A 22,462-nucleotide genomic window follows, 5' to 3' on the forward strand; every position below is an offset into this window, starting at 1 on the left:
AACAGCAACTCAGACTTCATAGAGATATATTTTTAAATGGAACCTCCAGGACCTAGTACTTTTTAGAATTTAAATAACATGAAACCGTAAAACACATTTCAAGTGATAAGAAAGTATTAGTTCTGGAATTGTTTTCCAGGGCAACAATTTGATCATATTTTATTTTTAAAGCCATCTATTTGGAAAAATTTAACTTACAAACCTAGAAGGAAAACAGCCTACCATTAAAAATTCATAAACAATTAAGAATTAGCCTCCAGAAAATCCAAAAGTACTAACAAAAATATGAAATATGTAACTGCAAAAATTAGGGATAAGCTTTTCATTTCATCTATTTTTAAAGGAACACTAAGAATACACCTAACAACATATAACATTCCATATTTTAAAATTAGCACAAACTTGATATGTAAAAGAAATCCTAATCTCAGGAAAGCACCATGTGGCATTTTTTAACTTTATGACCACTTTGTTGACTCTCTGTCCCAGAGCAGATCACCTCCAGCATTAGTACTCTGACCTTATAGAAAAGTGACAGATAAAGTTTATGGTGAGAAAAAATGAGTTTTTATAGGTTTCCAAAAGGGAATTCTTATGACACTAAAAGCCATATAATAATATTGATTTGATAACCAACTTTTTTACTGCCAAATTACAGACTTAAGATTTCTAGAAAAATATCCAAGTGAATTTGCAGTAAAATACAATAAAATAGAGGCTTGGGCTCATGACAGTCTAGGATATCTTTGCAAACTTTAAATATGCATATAAAATACTTTTTGAAGACAGATCTTCTTTAAAGTTTTCAGTGTCCTAACATTCACCTTTTATGCTGGAACTGACTGTCCCTTCTTCCTGACATTTATCAGTCAGCTCTAAGTTCTCACCTTTCTGGGCAAATAATTTCCAAGCCTGTTTCTAATTTTTTCTGTCTTAAAGGCAAACATACAATGTACAGAAACAAGGATTATTTTCTTGAAAAATCATCCTCAAAAATCAATTAGAATATTCAAAATATTCCATTCTCACAAATGAAAATAAGTTGCTTGCTGAAATGACAGTCTTCCATTTCACTGCCTGAAAAATTAAGCTGGCATGGATAATAAAAGTGTTTTCTGACTGAATATGCTTGGCATTCAAATATTTTTAAAACAAAAACTAATCCATAATTAGATTTCACAGGCGCAATCTATAGAAAATAGAATTTGTTTTTATTTTTCTGAGAGCAATACTAACGATTTGATATTATAAAAGTAATAACAACAATGCCATTGCTTGCATAAATCTGTAAACAAACCGGCATATTCGTGTTTATTATCCTTTTCAGTCTGATCTTTGTCATTCATTCATTCATTTAGCAAATATTTATTGTGCCCACTATGTGCCCAACAGTGTTCCAGGTGCTTGTGGCTATGACAAAACAAATGTTCCTGCTATCACAAGCAATTTCTTTCTAATTGGAGTAAAAAGACAATCATCAAGTAGATGTACATAAGAGGGTGCAGGTGCTATTAAAAAACATAGCACAGGTGATATAGGATAAAAAGAGCCACTGAGATCTGGGGCTGGGAAAGGGTGGTATTTTACACAAGGCTGTCAGAGAACACGTCGCTGCCAAGATGACATCTAAACAGAAATCAGATGGGTGCTGGGGGGTACAGGGGTGGGGGGTGCTAAGGAGATCTGATCTAAAGCCTTCCAGGCAACAGGCACAGCAAGACTCTGAGATGAACATGCTTGCCATGTGCAAGACAGTAAGATGGTCTGTGACTGCAAAGCATAAACAAATGTCCTTTATGTAACAAGCATTTATTGAATGATTGCATTCTAAAAGTTATGCTAACTATTTTATGGTATCAAGATGACCCAAATATAGTTTCTGACCTCAGACCTGGATATAATTACATGACTGAGTGATAATATTGTAAAACATTTGAGCTGGGTCTCAAAAAAGGACCAAAAGCAAGTTCTACTTCAAGCCAATGAGCTAAGAACTGAGAAAGAAAGTCCAGAGGGCCACAATCCCCACTAGAAAGAGGAGATGAAGAACTGTGCAGATACTTCCTCAAAAACCACTCAACTCCTTTCTCCTTTTACTTTCTTCTAGAGTTCAGGCTAAAATACTTGGTCTCCCAGGTGTGAGGAAACATGACATCTTCCACAGTATTCCAAAATGATGTGAAGTGGAAAGAAGGCTCAAAAATTGAAAGCGCCCTCTATTGGCAGCCAGGATGCTGCCGCACAACTCGCCAAATCAACAACCCACAGGGCTTTTAGCTGACCTACATCAAGACCACCAGCTTATCAGGTCCTCCTTCCAAGCCTCCCTCATCATCTTCAACCTCAGCTGGGCCTCAGCTTCTGATTGTCTTCCCCACCTCCCGCTACATTATTCTGCTTCCATTCTTCTGAAACTTTCAGATTCCTTAATGTCAGTCTTCTATTCAAACACCTACGATTTTTCTTACAGAAGAAAGAGAAAATAGTACTTAATAAGAAATAAGATCTCTGACAATTTGGTTACAAGCTCCTACTTAACCTCAATTCCAGACATATCGTTACCCAAACACAATGTTTCAATGTTTTTTAAAACATTCCATATCCATTCCTGCCTCCAAACATTGTTAGTACATTCTTCTTCCTAGAAACCTTCCACTTTTACCACCTGTCAAAGTCCTCCATATAGTTCAAACTCCATTCAAATTCCATCTCACCCACAAAAGCCTAAGTCAACTGCTCACGCACAGTCAGCCAGTCAGAAGCAATTATTCCTTCCTCTGTGTACCACCAAACTTCGCTTATACCCCACTTAGAGCAGTTATCGCAATCCTACCTATACGATGGTTAATAGTACACATGTGTATCTGCCCAACCAGATGTCACTTTCTTGGTAGCAAAGCATGCACACGATTTATGTTTATATCTATTCATAATCCAGCAAAGTGCCTGATACATGATAGGCATTCCATTAATGTACTCCTGAATTCTCATCAATAGGCTACAATAAGCCCTCACTTTCTGGGGAGGGGAGGTAGATTCCTGGATTAAAGATTACAGCAGCATCATAAAATAAATTGTCCAGGCACTACTACTGCATTTAACTATTCAGGTAAGTTATGAATCACTGGAGATATTATTGAATAAGAAGATAAAAACAACAAAAAATCACCTATGGGTGCTCCTTAGGCAGCACAAAATTAAATTAAAGAGGAATGGGGAACCGTAAAGCATAAAGCCACCTGGATTAGGAAGTATTACCGAGGGATTCTAAAACAATTCATTTAACAAAATTTCAGTTCCTATTATGTGCCAGATACTGTAGTGATGGCTAAGAATACAAAGATGAAAAAAGTGCTCAACACTCTTTTTCTAAGTGCAAAGTGCTGGCCCATAAATTATTCCCTCCAAAAGTATGACCAGAAGGGGTGCCTGGATGGCTTAGTGGGTTAAAGCCTCTGCCTTCAGCTCAGGTCATGATCCCAGGGTCCTGGCATCGAGCCCCACATCAGGCTGTCTGCTCAGCAGGGAGCCTGCTTCCTCCTCTCTCTCTGCCTGCTTCTCTGCCTACTTGTGATCTCTATCTGTCAAATAAATAAATAAATAATCTTAAAAAAAAAAAAAAAAAAGTATGACCAGAAGAGCAGCATACAGGCCAAAAGAGACAATCATTACCCAATTCTGAGTCCAAATCTAGGAAAGTATCTTGCCTAAATTGTGATTATGTAGGAGCTCTCTTTCCAGGACTGCTTCTGAATGTTAAAAGGGCTTTCTTTATTTCCAGTGACTATAAACTGCTCAGATAGAAAATTTAAGTTCCAGATACTTGAATACATTCCCTGCTTTGAGATAAATTCTATCCATGCACAGGTTGTTTTATTAATTAAGGTACCAACAACCCTGCCATCATGAATGAAAAGGGAGGAATTTATTAAAATGGTACTATATAAGGAACGTTGTATGGGAGATAGTGGCTAGTTGTTTTCTTTGTCCTCTGAGGCCAAAATAACAGAAACAGAATGGAAATATAACAAAAGGAATTTAAGTTAGGCATTGGACAAGTTGTGAGGCACTGACTCACACCATCAGGTTACACTCAGCATGTCTTCTGCTGATTTCAAATGAAGAGGTAGCCTGCTTTCCTCTAAAACAGTTTACACAAAGCAAGCAGATATAAAGATTACTTCTTTGCATTTCTTGTATAGACATATTTTTCTACTCTAATTACTATTTGTATACGTATTGAAAAAATAAGAATTAAAAGAAACACCCAAAATGCAATCTAGGATAAAATGTGATATAGTGTGCTCTTTGCCATAAAGCTACCAAGGATCTAATAACTCCTTCTTGTAAATTCAACATCAATGTTGATATAATGTTGAATAATATAGATAATCAAATTATCTGATTGCCATGTTAATAAGTTCAAATTGCTTACTTCTTCAAAAACAGAGTTCTGAATATATGACAACTGCAAGATATCCTTGTTTAAACAATAGTCTATGCAAAAAAGTTAAAAAGAAATTATATTTGTATTTACTCATGGAATAATATTCTCCAATAAAAACACTGGTGTTAAGTCATTTTGAGGGTTTTCCTATAACCTTTGTAAATGAGTATATTCCACTCAAAACAACTTTGACAATTTGATATTCCCTTAGCAAAAACAAAAAAGTCAATAAAATGTAGTCCAGTTCCAGCAATTGTACTATTAGGTATTTATCCAAAGGATACAAACATAGTGATCCAAAGGGGCACCTGCACCCCAATGTTTATAGCAGCAATGTCCACAATAGCCAAACTATGGAAAGAGCCCAGATGTCCATAAACAGATAAATGGATAAAGACAATGTGGTACATACATACAATGGAATATTACTCAGCCATCAAAAAGAATAAAATCTTGCCACTTGCAACAACCTGGAGGGAACTAGAGTGTACTAGGCTAAGCAAAATAAGCCACTCAGAGAAAAACGAATATCATATGATTTCACTCATATGTGCAATTTAAGAAACAAAACAGATGAACATATGGGAAGGGAAGGGAAAGTAAGATGAAAACAGACAGGGAGAGAAACCATAAGGGACTCTTAACAATAGGAAACAAACTGGGGCGCCTGGGTGGCTCAGTGGGTTAAGCCGCTGCCTTTGGCTCAGGTCATGATCTCGGGGTCCTGGGATCGAGTCCCGCATCGGGCTCTCTGCTCAGCGGAAAGCCTGCTTCCCTCTCTCTCTCTGCCTGCCTCTCTATCTATCTGTGATCTCTCTCTGTCAAATAAATAAATAAAATCTTTAAAAAATAAAAAAAATAATAAAAAAATAAAATAAAATAAAATAGGAAACAAACTGAGGGTTGCTGGAGGGGAGGTGGGTGGAGGGATGGGGTAACTGGGTGATGGACATCAAGGAGGGCACTTGATGGAATGATCACTGGGTGTTATATGCAAACACTAAATTCTACCCCTGAAACTAATAAGTTAACTAAACTGAATCTAAATTTAAAAGATAAAAGTAAAAAGAGAAGCAACAGCAAAAAATAAAATATAATCTATAACCTTTCACAAATTAAAATTATTACTGTATCCTTTGTATGTAAAAATGATTTACACCAATAATATTAAAAATATATCTCTTAATAGTCATCCATTCATTTATCTGATAAGTGTTAACTGAAGGTTCACATCTAGACACTGCGCTAAATGTAAAGACACCAAGATGACCTAATTACAGTTCCTGTCATCAGACAGAGAAATAACATTACAAAACCAAAACATATGTACTTGATGTCAAAAGGGAACCAACAAGTCACTATATACACCAAACACCCAGAAAGTTCAAAGGTCTAAGCAACTAATTATACAAAAGAATTGAGAAGTATGGTAGATAACTTTGGGACAGTTCACTGGACATGCATTCCAATTCTTCTTCTGCCAGTCTTCCTCCAAAATAGACACAAGATGGCTAAAATACTTTTCCTCTCATACTAGAGGAATTATGTGACATACTTTTGGCCCATGAGATATCTCCTCCAAGCAGATATCCCTTTCTAAAAAAAAGAAAGGGGGGAGTGAAGGAAGGGGGAGGTTGCTTCCCATGAGGAAAAGGCTTCTGAGCATCCTTCACTTCTCTTCCTGCTTAAAGGTAAGCACAATTTCTGGGAGTATGAAAGTCATCTGTGAAATAAAAGGCCAAAATTATGTGCTAAGGATGGGAGAGGAGATGTTACTTGGGTCCCTGATGGCATCAATTACCTGTGAACTAACAGCCTCCAGACTTCTTATGACATGAGACAAATGAAACCCTTACTCATTTCAGTCACATCGGTAAGACCTTCTACTACCTGAGGCCAGAAGCATTTTTACCATTAAAAGGAAGCTGCAGCTAAGAGTTACTTGAGTTAGACTGTCCAACCTGATTTAGGCTATGATCTAGTTCTTTCTAGCTAGAAGAAATAAAAACAATTTTGAATTTACGTTTCTACAATTTTCAATAGTGTAGATTACTTAAATAAGCATGTTCTAATTCCTCCACAGAAATCCATTTGTTGCAAAGTCATTACAAGAATTTTATTTCTCTTCCTCACTGATCCTCAAACCTATAACATCTTTTATAGAGTGGTATATATCATTCATGTATGTAATATACACATACAAACAAATAGCCAAAGGTTAGGAAGAAAGGAGTAAGTAAGGAGAATAGAGAGAGGGGGAAGGAACAAGGAACCTAGCTTATTTCAAAATATAAACTATGTTTTCAATTGTGGGAGCACTTAAGAAAGTAGCTGCCAAATAAATGAAAGACCACAAGATAACAGTATTTCTTTTAAATAGGAAAGACTTCCTCAGCAACTTGAAATCAGTTACTCTGTTTTTAAAATTTTTTAAACTTGAAAAAATCCCAAAATTATGTTGTGTCTAACTTACCACCAGCATTACTAAATTATTGTGCGATTCTACCTATATTGAGTAAACTCCTTAAGATAATACCCTCTATAGGTTTCTGTTGGACAGATTTTGAATATGCACCATTCTTGGAATAATTTCAATCATAGGGAACTGGAAAGATTCATTAATTTCCATCACCATCAGCTCCACGAGCCACATACACTTTTTCTGCCTTTTTTGTTCAAACATATTTCACTGTGGCCATTCAAAAGGAAATTACACATTCCAATAACATTTGAGTTCCTCTCAGTTACCCTTTCAGTGGTTCAGGGTAATGACAGAGTAAAGAATCATGCTCTTCACAGGCTCCCCCCCCAACTCATTTGGTAGAATTTCAGCATAAATCTCTTGTGCCAAAAAGCAATGGGTAATGTCTAATGCTCTTCTCAAACAGTAGCTTACTTTGGAGGGAAGGGGAGTGAGAGTCAGGAGAAATCATCTCATTCCCAGCTTTTAAAGAGTCTTAGCATATGGGATAAGCAATTTCTTATCCCATTTTCCTAAAATAGAATTATGGAACCATAATAGGTCAAGCGGGGAGGGGGTGCAAGGGAGGATGAAAAGGAGTTAGAAACTTTTCAATTATCTCTGAGTAGGGGTAATGGTTATAAGGATGAAATCATTGAAAGTTCCAGCCCTAAATTATCACTGAAATCAGTCAAAAAAAAAAAAAAACCCTATATATTCATAAAACCTGGGGCTTATATATTTTTTGGCACTGTTCCTAGGTAGAAGCTTCCTCTGTAAAACAGATACGAGCTACATCCTCTTCTTCATGAGACTTCAGGAATGGGATAAATAAGGAGAATAAGAATAGTCAGATAACATAAATTCCTTCATTTTAAAACCAGCATTCGAAGGCAATCTTGGACAATCCATATGAACTCAAAAGCATGTTCAGAGAATGACAAGCCTCCTTTGTTTATCTCATCTCAGCTTCAATTTCATCTGCAGTTCTCTCCTTTAAAACAAGTGTTTCTGGGGTCCCTACATGATATGAGGTCCTTTTTCTCGCGCCCATTTTTATTTGGTTATCTTTTTAGGTGCACTAAAGATTGAGTTTACAATAAACTGAACAGACAGCATACAAAAGGCTTTTAGAACTATACCATATGGTCCAGGGAAGGGAACAATCTGGACGATCCCCACTTCAATCTGCAAGCTTGTCCACCTCTATAACACATTATACCACTGTAATAAAATATTAAGATGGAAACGTAAAAGCGAAAATAGTCTATCTTTAGCATTACCAGGCAACCACACTTCTGAGAATTTACTGATAAACTTAATAAACATTTACTTTAATTTATATTCTGGAATTTTGGTATGCAACACCAGGCATAGAAACCTAGGCCACTATTCACTAGAAACAATATTTCGGCAGGGATATGTGTGGGTATTCAACTTATGCTTCAGAAATTTGGAAGGAAAAAGAAAACAAAACACTTTTACAGGGGGCATATTGGCAGGGGCTGATGTAACAGATGACACATTCTTGGAAATCAAATAAAAGCAATAGGGAAATACCCATTGCTGCCTGGTGAAGGCCTAATCACATGGACACAGCTGGAACCAATGTAGATCATTCATTAATAAAACTGTATTGTAGTAGCCACTTTTTGATGCATTTCAATTGCTGCTGTAGCCAAATCTCTGAATTTCTTTGTTTGCTTGTTTGTTGAATTTCTTTGTTTTAACAGGAAATACAGGAAGATTTAGGGCAGAGGAAAAAGGGGGAAAAAAAAAAACAAAAACAAAAACCACCCTGCTCTCATGCTAAAAATGAGCCTAGCTCAAAAAGCTAAATGTCACTTTACCTTGCAATGTACTTACACTATCAGCAGCTTAAAATATGCAGTGTAAACCTGAAAAAGGGGGAACTCATATGGTACTATGGATAAAAAGTGAGCAGTGTGAGATGCCACAGAAAACATATGACATACTTGTGACAGTATTCTACGGAATGATAATATGTCGAGCAGGGAGAATTAAAATGTCTCAAAAATTAGAGGGGGAATCAAACAACTGAATTAGCACATACACTTTCATGCAATACTCTCCAAAGAAATTTAACACTGAAGTGTGTACCATATGTGTAAGGAAAGATGACTAATATTTAAACTTAGAAATCAATATCTTACATGTTACCAATATTTGATATCAAACAAAATATTCAAACCACCTACCCAGGAGTAATGTTCAAGACCTGTACTGATATTCAAATGAAATGAAACACCATCCATAATTATAAATATGATATTTAATACAATAAAATAAAATCCTAGTTAAAATAATAAATTTAGTATTTATCCAACATTGCTGGCATCCTTCAATAATGCTATTTTTCCATGTTGCTACAAATATAATGATTAAGTTACTATACAATAATTCCTACAAACTGTGTAACATTTATCTATAAAGATATAAGAGCTTTGATGTATGTTCAGAATTAAACAAAACTGTAAAATTTATTACCTACAAAAATAAAAAACTCAATAGCATTTACCAAAACAGCAACAGCAACAACTGCTCAAATACTCAAACATCACAGAACTTAAATATATTTCTACTATGCCTCTGTGTATAGTTGGAATAAACAAATAAATACAACAATTCATGTTGCAATTCCTAAGTCACTGAAAGATATGTTCCTACCGCAGAAAAGACAAAGGGCTTAATTGCAAATAAAAATCATACCACTGGAGAAAATGTACTTAAAGTTGATGCATAATATTTAATATGCAATGAACATTATTCAATACATGTGAACATAGAGAGTAAGTTTTGGTCTCTATTATCACACCTTGGCATAGAAGGATTCAAGACAGTCATACACTTAACGGGACCAAGAGAAAAAAGTTTCACTGGCTTCCCTTCTGAAAAATGTCATAATTCTGAAACATAAAATACTGACCGAAAGATTTAATTGATAAAACTTAACAAGCATTCCACCCAGATTCATCTTAGCTACTCTACAGAAATAGGCACTTAAATACAAGTTTAAAAAAACAGCATGGGGGGGGGGTGGATAACTGTAGCATTTATTAACATGTGCATTATACATACAAAGCAATGTGAGTACTTGTTTGTTTTGTTAAATTAATGAGCCAATATGTTGCTGAACCTGTCTTGAGAATGAGAGAAAATAACAGGTGAGTTTATTTAATGCATAATTCTCCTATACCTGTTTTACAAACCCTTTTCATGATTTTAAAGCATTTTCTAAATTAAAAATAGATCGCTAGGAAAAAAACAGTTCTTAGATTGTACAAGTTGATCTTACTGTATCCATAATAGATATATTTCCCAGCGTATATGGCATATAAAAATTCTTCCCATTAATACCTCTCACAGGAGCCACTATTTACTTTTCTTCAGTCACATGTGTTGCACTATTACAAAAGCTCATGAGTTTTTCCTCCCAAAGTAATTTTCTTATTGCCAAAATTCATTGACAACCTTTTAAAATAAAAATCAGTCAAAATAATATCAATCTCCTCCTTAGAAAACATATTCTGCCTATTTATTCTTATCTCGATTGCAAAACACTAACTTTTAAAATAGACCACTTGAAAGTCAGTCATTTGATTTTGCTTAATAAAACAGCAAACACATTTACATTTTGAGGAACTTCTACGAAATTTTGTAGAATGCTTGCTCATAGTGAAAACCTAGTCTCCTGCTCAAATCATCACTTAAAAATCATAATGCTACATGTTCACACCCCTTGTAATAATAGATCACTAGATATAATTTAGAGAGAATTGGGAAACCTAAAAACACTGTGTTCTATCTTGCATTTTCACTTCAAAGGAAAACATTTTAAATACACACCTGTATATTTCATGGAAGTTCATTTGCTCGCCTAGCAACAATTATCAGACATTCTAAAAATGAGTCTTCAATCTGTAAAAGCTATGAGCTGACCCTGAGTTTTAGACAAAAATAGAAAACAGTGGCAGACTTTTTGGTCTCAACAAGAAATATCTTGGCTTAAGATCCATAATACTACAAGCAAGTGTCATTCAAAAGTTTCCATTCAAATAAGAAGCTATGAAGGGAGACAAGATTCCCACCAATCCAAACCACTATGTCAACATGACCAAAGTTAGCAATATTCAGGAGGGTTTTCTAAGAAGTGTGGCAAAAACGCAACTGTGAAGAAAATCTCTTAGAGCTGGAAAAGGGAAATCTAACACAAGCTTCTGGAAGGAACAATGCTGCTTAGCAAACGTGGAGATTGTGAGGAGAGTGATGTTTCTATTTAAGAAATATTGTTTTGGGTTTTTTTTCAGTGAAGAAAGAGGAAAACGAAGGAAAAGAAATGGGATAAGGAGGGAAGACTAAGGCTGCCTGCTTCCTTCAGTGGTGCTGGGAGGGCCGACCCTCTGCCTCATGAAAACCCCTGCCAGAACCAAGCTACACAAAACATTTTGGCTGCCAGCCTAGAACAGTGCCAGGCTGTTTTTTATTTTGTGCTAGACTCCCTCAATTGAGACAGTGTGGGATTGTCACTTTGATGCACATAGAGAACAAAGAATAATATAGTACGGGGCGGGGGGAGGTGGATTTTTCTCCCCTTAAAGTCAGGTTAGCATTTTGTTTTGTTTGACAAGTCCTGAAAAGACTCAAGAAACAAAAGTTGTGCTGAAGAATCTATCATTTGCCTAAAGAAATTAGCTGGAGAACAATATTGTCGGCAGTTGAAAGCCACAGGAAGGATGACCATTTTTTAAAAATCAGACTTAAAAGGGGTCCAGGTTATATACTTACCTGTTTAAGAAGCTTGAGACCAAGAAATATGTGATTCACAATCACATGATCTTGTCTAAAATCTGACAGGTGAATGACAGACATGATCTTGTCTAAAATCAGGCAAAAAAAGAACTACTAGAAGTGTCACAATTTTTAGGTCACTATTCAGAGGCAACTGTGTCAGCTGTTATTTGGACCGTGATTTCTCCAAACTTAAATAATCTGATTAAAAGATATAACAGTATAATCGGAATATTTTACGCCTTTACAGGGAAAGAGGTGATAAATGATCAAAAATGTTTAAAGAATTAAACCACAAATCATCTAGAAAGTTACCACAGACACAAACAGGAAAACCGTCTCTTCTATCCTATTCAATTCTGTACTAGAAGAAAAGCTAACACAAATGAGAAAGCCAAGTGTGAGCTGTTGGAAGCTTCAACTAAATATACCACCTGAATCTGGTGACTAAAAACACCAATAAGCCATTAGCTCCTAGAGGTATGACCCTTTTCTCTCTAATGCACAAGATAAGTAGAGGTAGAAGTCCATTTTCTACAAACCAAATGAAAAGAAAAAATGAACTGTGACAAGCCCAGATCCCATGCTGGCATATTTTACACTAAGCTCAGCATCATCTAGAAGCAGTATGCTTCTCCCTGCCCATCAGGACAGGAAAAGAGTTGTGAAACTAGTACAGCATTGATGAATAGCACCAAAGGTCCACTAGTCCCTTCCTCCTGCCCATCTCCAGTGAATCAGCTGTTAAAAGAAGACCAACGACTGTTACAGAAATAGCAAGAACTAAAGCACTTGCCTCAGATGTTACACACACAGGCGTGGAGCATGACCACCTGAGCCTATCTAATTTCCAACAAAATGATCCCCCGCCCAGTTTTGTGCATGGCCACAGATTCTGATAGCGAGTCATGATCACTGTTGGGGAAGGCGGTAGGAGGGGGAGAGTGTGGAAAAGAAAGCGGGTGAGAACGGTGGCCAAACCTCCAACAGTACACAGTCCGTGCTTCTCGTTATTCAAATTAGTATCGTGCACAACCCTGTAGGAGGACAAAGCCTGTAATCAAGGTTGCAGGTACAATGATTTGCTATGGATGGCAAGGGCCGGTCTGCCACAGAATCAAAAAATGCATTATTTTGCTCCTCACTGTTCCCCTTTCCCATTTTCTTTCTTCCATCTGGGATATACCAATGATGCTATAACTGCATGGGACACTGATAGTTATAGAAAAGGCATTCATGTCGTGCCAAAGTGGTGCAAAGAATGATGCCTGGCTGGCTTTAGTTCAACAAGGAATCTGATGCAAAATCAGGAAATAAAAAGAATGAAAGGTGTAGAAGAAGCCAGGCGATAACGTGTTTTCTCTGTTTTTTAATGATGCAGATGAAATAGGGGAAAATCTAGAAAAAGCAGCCAAGCTGACTGAATTACAAAGAAAGATTAAAGGAGTTAAATGTGTATAACTTGGCTGACAACCAAGGAACAATATGAGAGCTGTCCACAACTCTCCAAAGTATATACATAAAAAGAAGAGCAGGGAATTTTTATCTGGTATAGAAGTGTGAATGTATGAAATAATAATGAGATAAAATTAAAATAAAGAAAACTGACTTCAAGCAGCAGATGAAGTAATCTTGTAAAACTCAGGAATGGCTGCTTCCTTCTCTAGAAATATTTATCATCTCACTGACCCACACTGTAGTAAAGAAAGAACAGATGATAGGAAATGGCCACATACTGACAGAGGACTGAATCAATGGAGAAATTAAAACAAAGTCCCATTTGCTTACCTGATGATCCAGAGGTACTAATTTTTCTCTTTACATATATCCAATCAGGCTAATGCAGAGATACCTGTGAGATCAAAGGACATAATTAAGATGTTGTTTTGAAAATAAGCCCAGGCAGAATTCTGAATCCTGACCTGGGTAAGAGTTTACCTGAAGAATCAGACTACCCAATAGTCTGATTCTTGGATGGGAATCCGATTCCCATGATGAAAGAAGATGAAAGAAGAACCTCCAAGGAGAGAGATGTTTGGAGTCTTAACTGATAAGAGCTTTCCCCCATCCCCAATCTTTCCAAGGCTTCCCAAATCAATTTTAACTCAAAAACAATAAGAAGAATTCAGATTAGAGGTCCTTATCCTTGGTATGTGGAGTCTATGTACTTCTGAATGATATATGTAAAATTTGTGGGTTTATGTAAATGGATGTCTCTCTGGAGAAAAGATCAATAGTTTGTCAGACTTGCCAAAAAGTTCCATAATCCAAAAAACTGTCAAGAACCTCTGCTGAGGACAATCTAAGATCTCAGAGACATGTTGGAATGCATATGGATAATCAGTCCAGGTCTGGGGTTTTCACTCCAGGGAAACAATGGAGGTACAGAGACACTTCCGTATCTGGGGTACATACCTTAACGTACCTTAACACTACTTTCTCTAACAGCATCAGATCAGGTTTAAACTGTTACTTAACTTCTCTGCAAGCCATGCAGAATGAAGAGAACAAGTTCTTACCTTATACCCAAGGGTGGATATTGTGACTTTCCTGTTCTATATATATTAAAGTCAGAATCCTTAGGTATATCAATACTGACAGGGTCAAGACTAACATAGTAACTCACCCAAAAAGGATCTACATGACAAGCAAAAGGAGGAGCTGGCAAAGCAATAGGAAATGTGGCTCCCAGACAGAATATATAACACAAAATCACGGGATTACCAAATGCATCTCTTTTTTTTTTTTTTAAGATTTTTTATTTATTTATTTGATAGGCAGAGATCACAAGTAGGCATAGAGGCAGGCAGGGAGAGAGGAGGAAGCAGGTTCCCCGCTGAGCAGAGAGCCCGATGCGGGGCTCGATCCCAGAACCCTGGGATCATGACCTGAGCCGAAGGCAGAGGCTTTAACCCACTGAGCCACCCAGGCGCCCCCCAAATGCATCTCTTAAAAGAGTTTCCCTAAACAGTGGTCCCAGAGCCCAAATAGCCTCTATCAGAAAGAAATCAAGATGGAGAACCTTGGGCGCCTGGGTGGCTCAGTGGGTTAAGCCGCTGCCTTCGGCTCAGGTCATGATCTCAGGGTCCTGGGATCGAGTCCCACATAGGGCTCTCTGCTCAGCAGGGAGCCTGCTTCCCTCTATCTCTCTCTCCGCCTGCCTCTCCATCTACTTGTGATCTCTCTCTGTCAAATAAATAAATAAAATCTTTAAAAAAAAAAAAAAAAAGATGGAGAACCTTGCAGGCACCAACTGTGAATAAGACAAAAACATTCGCAGCCATAGAAAGAACCCTGAGCAGGAGTGTCACCAAAAAATAACAGAAAAAAATGATAAAAAAAGATAAGGGAAAGGCTGAGAAGACATAAGCCAAGCAAAAGGAGAAATCAAATTAAAATTTTTAAAATGGCCTGTTACAAATAATGATCTTGTGGTATATTTTCTTGAAAAATAATTTCTTTAGACATCCCCTCAACATCTACCAGGCATTGCCCTGGTTTTTTGGGAACTCAGTGGTGAACAAAGACAAAATTTGCCTGGCTGGAGTTTAATTCTGGGCGGGGGAGGAAGGATGCAGGGAGGCATAAACAGCAATATCATTTCAATACATGATATGAAAGAAGTCAGATGATGTATCCGAGGCATGGTAGAATGAATGCCCTTCATCTATCTAGGATGTCACAGAGATGTTCGCTCCAATTCTCGAAGTTAGTCAGGGTCTTAAGGAATGGAGACTGAGAAAGGACCATAGGGACAGCTAGTCAAAACTCTTCATTTCAGAGACGAGGACAAGAGAGCTATTCTGGAAGACAAAGTATCACAACCTCATTATCTCCAAACATCAAAATACATACACCTAGCTGAGTTATGATTTTATGATATGCTCTCTGCCTTGAGAAAAGAAAGCCTGAGAACAAGTAACTGAACAGCATTTCTGAATCTTTTAAAAAACTGGCAGATCCCATGCACTTTGTAACCTTAAGATGTAACCCAGAACCACATTCTATCTGAATTCTTGGCAAGTTTCATTCTATTTTTTTAAAGTTGTTTTTCCCTTCTACAGATAACTTTGATCAATTTCTGCTGTTAAAGAAAGTTGGGCAATGGGGAATGTGGGGAGGCATGGGAGCCAACCTCCAAGAGCTCCCCCAAATCCTCATCTTAGGAAATTCATGACATTGGTAGCTCCTTCTTACGCATGAGGGTTGGTACACAAAAATCAGAATGCCCTGGAAGTGAGGGTTTCTGACTTCTGAGTTTAGGTCCTAAAAGATATTACAGCTAGCTCCTTGCTCTTTTGGATCACTCACTCTGGGTGAAGTCAGCTGCCACATCAGGAGGACAAACAGCTCTATGGAGCGGTCCTCATGGCCTCTTGCCAAATGGCCAGAATCCACTTAACAGGGTTATGTGCGAGCCATTTTGTAGAGGGTTCACCCAGGCTGCTCAAATATTCAGAAGACTGCTGCCCTGGGTCAGTCTTGACTCCAATTCATGAAAGATCAGAGCCAGAACCACATAGGCTGCACTCCACCTCTAGCATCCTCTCTAGCTTCCTCCAAAGCTAAAAATTCCATTTCCCAGATGCATTTGCATCATGCCTTCTATGGGACATGGATTCAGACAAACAGAAAAATCCATGTAAGACTTAGAAAACAGAAGTAAATCAAGGTGGTGACCACCTGCAAGTAGATCAAATATTGTAGTGAAAGCATTTTGTTCTTCTGAGACAATCAGCTAGATAGCCTAATTGAATGATCCCTGGTATCACAGGTTCCCAAGTAGAAAGTAACAATAGATTTTCTACTAAAATAGGGTAACTGGATGTTTCCCTTGGCTTATGCTGTTCCCAGCTTATTAATAGTCAAGGTTAGTTTCTTGGCACTTTTGGAAATTAAGTAGTGTATAAACATATCCCTTTTTGCTTAAACTAGCTAGCTGTCTGCAACTTAAACTAGCTGTTGCCTACAACTTAGAACCCACTCTATCATATACAAATTCACCTGTCTCATAATGCTTTCACACCTCTTTCACAATTCACCCTCTTCTGTTCCATTACTAATCCCTCTGCCTGTGCACTGAACCCTATCCATTCATGACTTTCCTAAAAACTTGCTCTGTCATTCTTCACCTTTTCCTCTACCTTGAATCTTTTTCTCTCCACTGGCTCCTTCTCCTTCATGAATAGCACACTTCTTTCAATACTGCCAAGATTCATAAAACAACAATATAGACCCACTGCCTTTACTTCAACTTCCAAGCAATGCTCAAATTACCACAACCTGGCTTACTTAGCCATCACTGTGTTGAAACAGCCATTGCTAAGGTTTGCTAATAATGACCTATTTTCACCCCTCTCTCAGCTAGACGGTGGCATTTGGCAGTCCCGCCCACCACGCCTCCTTGAAACTCCCTTCCATCGGTGTCCAGGATGCCACCAACTTGCAGCTCTTCTCCAGCCTACGAGGTGTGTTCCCTATTTTAGCCTGGTTCCTTTTCTAGGAATTCCCTAGAGCTTTATCCCTAGGGATATTATGGTTTTCTTCTGTCTTGACTTGACTTGAAATCTTGACTTCAAGATTTCAATTATCATCTATATATTCACTAACCTCTCCTATAGCTCTCTTCCCACTACAAGCTTACACTTCCGTTTGCCTGCATCTATGCATCTAGCTTTATCATTTGTTGCAAAATATCAAAAAACCTCCCTAACCTAAGAGAACAAACTAAAAGTAGTTTATATACTATAACGATGCTAATACTGTAACCACTAGCCACATGTGCCTGTTGGACACTTGAAATGTGGCTAGTCTTAAATGAAATGTGCTGTTAAGTAGAAAATACACAATAGATTTCAAAGATTTAATGCAAAAATAAGAATGTAAAATAGCTCAATAATTTTATATTGATTACATGTTGCAATGATAAGAATTTAGATATATAGGTTTAAATAAAATATACTAACAAAATTAATTAAATATATTTCTTTTCATTTGTTTAATGTGGTCAGTAGAAAATTTTACATTATTGCATTACAACTCTATTGAACAGTGGTGCTCTAAACACACACACACACACACACACACACACAATAACACTATAAAAAAATACACAATATTCTTAGCAAACAAGAGAAAGAGAATTGATTTTGTTTTTTTTTTAATTCTCAATCACCCTTACACAAAGAACTTACTATTTTATCTTGATAGCTTATAGAGTCATTCTAACTATTTAAAAGAGAAGGCTAGGGGCATCTGGGTGGCTCAGTCTTTAAGCGTCTGCCTTTGGCTCAGGTCATGATCCCAGGGTGCTGGGATCAAGCCCCACATCCGGCTTCCTTGCTGGATGGGAAGCCTACTTCTCTCTCTCCCACTCCCCCTGCTTGTATTCCCTCTCTTGCTTGTGTCTCTCTCTGTCAAATAACGTCTTTAAAAAATAAATAAATAAAAGAGAAGGCTACATCCTAGAATGAAGATTTGTAAGTTTCCTTAAAATATATGCAAATATATTTAAAATTATAATGTTAAAAATGCTAAATTATATCCTATAAAAATCAAATATAATCACAACTATATCATAAAAATACAAATAGCTAACATTTGATAGGCACAATGCAACAGTGTTATTTAATCACTGCATCTCTTAAAGTAGATGATACTGTTATACCCCATTGAACAAAGTAAGAAACCTAAAGCAGAAAGAACTTAAGTAACTTGCCCAAGGTCATGTTCCTAGGCCTCAAACCAAGCAATCTGGCTTGAGATCCCATACTCTCAATCAGTACCTTTTGCTGACTCGATAGAAGTAAAATTTAAAAGAAGACAAGTCTCAGATGGTTCCTAGTACTCTTAAACTTACACACTCAACTAAGATCAGAGGGGAAAAAAAAGTTAAATTAAATTCAAATATGAATACAAATATAAAAGCTTACAAAAAATGTAAATTTAGAAGTAAAACTAAGTGAGTAGAGGAGAGTATAAGGAAGGAATAAGGAAAGAAGACATAAAGGAGTCTGCTCTGAGCACAATGTGTACAAATGAGAATTCCTCAAGAACAAGAAAGCATTTCTGTGTGGACGTGATAACAGTAAGGACTTCAGAAACACCCCATGCCCACTGAGGCTACAGAGGAAACACAGAACTTGACACATACCCATAGAACCTTCGAGAGACTCGCACGCAATTCTGCTTCACAAAGTGCAGGTTGGGGGAGTGTGAGGGGCAGATCTTAAACTAATTCCAATGTTATAAAAAGCTAATAGAAATAATTCATGCCTGAATAAGGCTATATGACCTATATTTTTAAGGGCAGTTTGGCATTTTTTTCAAAAACTTCCAAAATACAATGTTCACAAGTATATAAATCAACACATGAACAAAAATAAATAAATATATTCTATGTGTCTACATGTCTCTAGAAACAAACACACACACATACACACACACTGATTAGCTGTGTATAAAGAAAGTATTGAGGGACCAGGGCATAAGAGGGAGATCTCATAGCCCTTGTCACTTTTTGAATTTGAATCCAGTGAATGCAATGACAATTTAAAAGTTTTTAAGATAATCTTAAAATCCAAAATAAAAATAAACAAAATGATGCTGAACAGGAAAAGGTAAGGAAATCTATTAATTCATACATATATTCTGCATGGTGGGGGGGGTCCTTGATGATAAAAGGGCTTAGGGACTTCCAGCCTCATTGGAAGACTAGCATTCCATCTTCACACCTCTTCACCACCCCTGTCCTCCATAGCTCACCACCCACCACCAGGTATAAACAACTAACAAGCATACAAAGAGGACATTGTAACTGCTACATGATGCTGTTCATTGTATCTCTAAGAGCGAGTACTTAAAAACATCCCAAAAGGCAGACAGAAGCACTTAAAAAAAAGGAAAAGAGGATTATAAAGTGATCAACATAGAAATATATTTTATAATTTTTTACTTTGTCTTTTCTTTATAATGCACTTGAAAATCAGAGATGCAAAAGACTGGTGACATCAAGCTTCCCCAAAGATAGAAACCATGACAACATTTGCTTTAAACTTGCCAACCAGATTACTCATAGGCTGCAACCTAAAATGGCAACCGAGAGGCCTTTTCTTTTGCATGTGAAGATGCTCTGTCATTTTCTCACTGACCAGAAGTGATGCTGCTGACTGGCCAGCGGAAGAACCCATTCCTTCCTCCTGGACCAAGCATCTATTCTCCCAAAACTCGAAAGCCCTTGAGTCTAGCCTTCCAAAATGATGAGTAAACTCCTTTAGTCAGGGACGTAGTAAGCCCTTTCCTTTCAACTTCTTGCCAGTCAGAACTTTTCAAAAAATCTACCAAAAAAAAAAAAAAAGGCTTATTCGCATCACTTTTCTTTGCGGTGCCATCATTCATTGTCCTCATTTTTAATTTAGTGGTATTTTTAGCCAAATGAAATGAAATACAGTCAGTTTTTCTCAATCTGTCTCAGCTCTACTCTTTATCTTCTGGGACCCAATTCATGTGATCCTTTAACAACTATTTATTTCACACCAAACTAGATATCTCCCTAAAGCTTACCAATCTAGCCTCCAGGCATATTGCTTAAATAAAAGCAGTAGATCTTTGTAAACCTAAAATTTGCATACTAAAGGAACAAATCAACTATCAAAAGACCTAGTAGTATACAGCAGTTGCTCACCTCCAAGCAGAGTTTAAATTCATTTCAATTTATTATTTTTTTTTTAAAGAAACAGCTATTGACTTTTTCCACTTTGCAAAATACTGTTTAATGGCCTAGTTAAATTAGAGGTGATAGTGTGAAGCAAGTGCTTTAAATTGGTAAATTCTAAACCTTTTAATAAAAGTACATCAGTCAGAAGTTTTAATAAGACTCAGCAGGACAGAGAAGAATTAACAGTCTGTAGGTATCAAAAGGGGGTGATAGGCAATGATAACCTTAATCATTTGCATAGGGATTTATAATTTCATTGCTTAAAGGTTAATGAAATTATGTGGTATTTTGCCCACTCTTATCCAGTAAATGATTTTATGCCTTGGTTTGTATATATTTATCAACTGAATCGTATTACAGAAGAAATGACTTTTTTTTACCAATTAATCTACTGCATTTTTACTTACGTACATCTGGGTGCACAACTATCATTATCTGTTCTAACTAGCAGCCCCAAAATAAAACCATAAGGTCTCCAACAGCATTTCAGAAAAAAGAACAAACTTGGATCAGAATTCTAAAAGTCCAACAAGTTGCTAAAATGATTGCCTTTTTAAAAACTAGATACATTGCTTTACCTACTTTATACTTCGCCTACTGCTAAATAGTTGTTTCCGCCAAATGTTAACATAAAGTCTACCCTAGAGACTAACAAAGGCATTCAGAACCCACATTATTTGACAGTGAAACTGGATGGAAAAATGCAAACAATACACACAAATTAGAATAGGTAAAACAATAAAAGATTCTAGGTTGAAGCAATTGTTTTAAAACATCACAGGGCAAAACCACCACACTACTGGTGCCCTGCATCACTGAGCACCCAGGAGGTGTTCAAGGCCAGAGCTTTGCTTGGTACCTAGTTCTAATGGAAAACTGCAGACTCTAGCTTTAGGCAGGGACGTGTTTCTTATTCCGGCTGCACATTAGAATCACCTAGAGGGCTTATAAAATAAGAATAAAACAAAAAATAAAAAAGCTGATATTTAGGCTCTACAATCAGAGATTCTAGTTTCATCAGTACTTTTTAGAAGCTCCCTAAGCGATTTCTTCTGTCCAGCTAGGGTGGAGAAATAGGGCGATAGAGCATTGGTTCTCCAAGTGTGGTCCCTACTCTAGTGGCCCTGGGAACTTGTTTAAATGCAAATTCTCGGGTCCCATCCCAGACCTACTGAACTGGTGACCCAGGAGGGGGCTCAGCAATCCTTATTCTGAGGAGACTTCAGGGGATTCTGATGTACACTAACGTTTGAAAACACTGCTTTACACTTGATCTTAGCCAAAAGGCAGAGGAGCAATTGAAAACATACTGCTGTGGAGTAAGAAAAACGTGGGTTTCAATCCTCTCTCCACAATTTACAGGCTCTATGACCCTTGGTCTGCTCTCTAAACCTTACTTGCCTCACTTGCAAAAGAACAGAGTCAGCTAACATTTGCTAAACATGAATTATGTATCAGAGAATGTGCTCAAAAGCCCTTAACGGGTATTACATCATTTAACCCTTACAACAAGCTTACCAGGTAGATACTAATACCATTTAAACCCAAATTATGAAATTTATCTAAGATTACAAAGTGAGTAAGGAGAATCAGATTTAACTCGTTTTTCGAATCCAAGTCATTGCTCTTCCCCATCTCACAAAACATGCTCACCCGCCCTCCCGCCCTCCCTTTTTTCCTTTCTTCCTTCTTTCTCTGCTTCCTTCCTTCATTTCTTCCTCTCTTCCCTACCATCTTCCCTCCTTCCTTCCTTTGACCCTCTCTGTCTCTATCTGTCCTTCTCACTCTCTTTGGGAGTTTTCCTATTGTAAAGCTACAGATTAACTGGTCTGTACAGTTTTACTGAGTGACTACAAAGTACTTAGCATTCTGCCATATGCCAGAGATGAAAAAATTAAACTATTTAAAATTTAAAAATCATAGTAATGAAGTTGCAAACTAGATGGAGACACACATTTTGCAAAACATAGGAATGCATATGACTTCATTCTAAACTGGTTAGTCAAAAACAGAAGTAACTCAGGAGTTC

General features: G+C 37.1%; 1 protein-coding gene across 13 annotated transcripts in view; it reads right to left on the bottom strand.

Moving 5' to 3' along the window:
• The window catches only part of GTDC1 (glycosyltransferase like domain containing 1), a gene marked incomplete at its 3' end in the record, with an annotated part of 460,833 nt that overhangs the window by 348,028 nt on the left and 90,343 nt on the right, over positions 1-22,462 (bottom strand). For 12 of the 13 annotated variants that reach the window (XM_082689513.1, XM_082689518.1, XM_082689505.1 and 9 more), the window contains one exon: positions 13,506-13,569. The exons of the other annotated variant lie outside the window; for it this stretch is intronic. The remainder of the gene's footprint in view (positions 1-13,505; positions 13,570-22,462) is intronic. 13 annotated transcript variants of the gene reach the window in all.

This window comes from Mustela nivalis (assembly GCF_964662115.1).
Source record: "Mustela nivalis genome assembly, chromosome: 11".
In the NCBI taxonomy this organism is placed as follows: domain Eukaryota; kingdom Metazoa; phylum Chordata; class Mammalia; order Carnivora; family Mustelidae; genus Mustela; species Mustela nivalis.